The sequence below is a fragment of the Eriocheir sinensis genome, chromosome 6, assembly GCF_024679095.1.
Source record: "Eriocheir sinensis breed Jianghai 21 chromosome 6, ASM2467909v1, whole genome shotgun sequence".
In the NCBI taxonomy this organism is placed as follows: Eukaryota; Metazoa; Arthropoda; class Malacostraca; order Decapoda; family Varunidae; genus Eriocheir; species Eriocheir sinensis.
In genome coordinates, this window is record NC_066514.1 from 19,815,304 (window position 1) to 19,818,715 (window position 3,412).

Here is a 3,412-nt window from a genome sequence, read left to right on the forward strand (position 1 = left end):
GGCGTACAGTCCACGGCTCCTCAACTCAACTGGCGACCCACGGTCCAAATTCGGACTTGTTGGTGTAGCAGCTGGACCCAAGGCTCCAGCAGAAATAAACATCATGTAAACTGATTAGCATGAAGGTCCTGGCGATGGATTCTTTTAAAATGTATATTTCCTTGCCTCTCTGTAGGGTAAGTTAGGGGTGTATTATACATAATGTACTTAACCTATTAGTGCAGCTAAAAGTTTATATATATATATATATATATATATATATATATATATATATATATATATATATATATATATATATATATATATATATATATATATATATATATATATATATATATATATATATATATATATATATATATATATATATATATATATATATATATATATATATATATATATTAATAACAGAAAATGGGACAAATCAGCTGGGTGGTGATACTGATGAGAAATATTTTGAGATCGTGGCTCAGTGAAGTGACACTAAAGACGCGGCTTAATGGCGGTCGATGTACAGGCACAGGTGCACGGCTGAATCTAGCGTGTGTTTTGTTGTTTTTGACATGTCAAATGGTAGTTTTAGGCCTCTTATCAATAGTATCCGTATCCATGAGTATGCCAGGAGTACGTTGGTAGGGTATTGAGTATAATAATATATCGTGATGACATGCGATGAGCCATAGGGGTAAAATAGCTTTTTTTTTATCTTCAGAAGCGATCGCTCTGCTGGTGTGTATATTCAATAGGTGTTCAAGTTGCCAACACATTTACAGACCAACATTCGAGGGGTTATCATAACATTAAATAAGGATAAATCTGCAGCGAATGTTGGCCTGTGAATAAACTGCGAACTTGACGTACCTTATATTTTGGGAAAAATTGGATCAATGCTGTTGCGGTCTGACCCAGCTGTACTGTTGCTGGACCTCAACAAGACCTTTAGGAACTGACATTGTATCGTCTGATAGTTGATAATTCTTTTGGGTCTTGTTTTCCTAATGTCGAGATCGCGTTGAAGATTTATTTAGCTCTAATGGTTACCAACTGCAGTGACGGACGCTCCTTTTCAAAATTAAACAGAATCAAGAATGAAGTAAGAGTCAGTATGGGTCAAACAAGATTGAACCATCTCTCTCTAATGAGTATTGATCACGAGTTACTGAGGGAACTTAACACCTCAAGGATAACTGAGGAGTTTTCTGTTGCTAAGTCTCGTAAGTGCTTCATGTGAGCCACGTAACTAATTGGTGTGCACTCAGTTCAGCAAATGGTTCCAAGACTCTCCAAGGCAGCGCAAATAGTCTACTGGGTAAGTTACTGCCTGGTATCTATGGTATTCTTCTTAAAAAAGGAATAAAAAAATTGTAGAAAATAAATCCCTCTTTTTTCAGTTGAGTCCCCCCAGCCATACTAGCAGTTATTTTAAAGTCCTCAGATATTTTTTTTTCCCTCTCCGCAAAGGAAAATGGGGGGTCAATTTCGGGTGAAACTCAATTTCGGGTGGTGGTCAATTTCGAGTTGAGGTCAATTTTGGGCGGAGGTCAGTTTTGGGTGGAACTCAATTTCGGGTGGAGGTCAATTTCGGGTGGAGGTCAACTTCGGGTGGAGGTCAACTTCGGGTGGATGCTGTTCTAATCTATTTCTTATCCCTTGCGCTGTGTTGTTATGGAGGATGCTAAAAATAAACACTTGATAGCAAAAACAGGATAACGACATCCCCTTACTGATTACTTGAGTCCTCCCTCCGTGCCATGATAAGCTTACGCCACACTACAAACTCCCCACCAATCTTTCTCTCCCCTCCCCTGTGCGACCCTCCCCTCCCTCTCCACTCCCCTTCTAGTACACCCATCACCTTCTCCTCTTCCCCTCCAACTACGGTCCTTATTTTTCCCCTTCTCCCCTCTTTCCCCAGTTCCACGCCTGCTACTTCCTTTTTTTTTCCTCTCCCCTCCCCAGCATCTTATTCACCACCTCCATCTTTTTCTCCCCTTCCCTTCCCATCTTCTCTCCCCTTTCCCAGCTCCTCACCTACTATCTCCCCTACCTTTCCCTCTCCCCAGTACCACGCCTCATACCTCCTTTTTCCTCTTCCCTACCAAGCAGCTTACCTACGACCTCCTTCCTCCCCTCCCCAGCCCCTTCCCTACCACCTCCCCTTGTAGTCCACTTCCCCAGCACCTCTTCCCCCTCCCATTCTCTCCCCAACACAACCCTCACCTTCCCCTCTTATCCTTCTCCCTAACACCTCACCCCCACCTCCCCTCCCCCTCCTCTCCCTCCCCATCATCTTCCTCCCCATCTATACTTTACCCAGGTGACTGACTCTCCTCTCCCTAATCACTGCGCTGTACCGTGTAATGCAACAGGTACGATGGTGATGATGATGATGATGATGATGATGATAGTAATGATGATGATGATGGTGATAGTAATGATGATAATGATGATGATGATGATGATGATGATAGTAATAATGATAATGATGATGATGATGATGATAGTAATGATGATAATGATGATGATGATGATGGTGATAAGAACATAAGAGCACAGGCGTCTGCAAGAGGCCGGTAGGCCTGTACAAAGCAGCTCCTTTGAACCTACGCTCCCGTGTATCTAACCCCACCTAATATCGCTGTCCATGAATTTATCTAATCTATTTTTGAATGTAACAATTGTATTGGCACTCACCACGTGACTGCTAAGCCTATTCCACTCATCCACCACTCTGTTAGTAAACCAATTTTTGCCAATGTCCAGGGCCGGATTATCCTTTACGCCAAGTACGCCATGGCGTAGGCCCCCAGCACTGAGGGGCCCACAAAACCTGATAGACCCGACCCATAATTGGGCCCCCACATAATGGAAATACTGAAAATGCCTGTAGCCTCAGGGAGATCAGTATGCTTCGTTGGACTGTCGATCGAAAAAAAAATAGATAGATAAAATATAATAGCGAAAACTTGTTTGTGTTGGCAACACAAGTCAACAGTGCTTGCAATTTCTATGAACTTGTGCAGGAATTATATACATATTCAGTCGGATCAACAAAGCGCTGGAATTTACTAACAAAGGGATTGTCACGTAATGAAAATGGTAGAATTCTAACCCTAAAAACATTATCTTCCGCACGTTGGCATTTCCTTTCTGAATCAGTGAAAGCAATGCACTTAACTAGCATCTATGATGTGTTAAATGAAATTGCAGACAGTGAGGAACTAAAAGGAGATGCTCGACTTGCTGCATCAGTTTTTGCAGAGAAAATGTGCCTTCTTGAAAATGCATTTTTGTGTGTTCTTTGGAACAAGATCCTCCAGCGCTTTCAGAAAGCAATTACTCTTCTCCAAAGCACAAATATTGATATCAACATGGCTGTATCGTTATTTCTATCACTTGAAAGTTTTGTTGC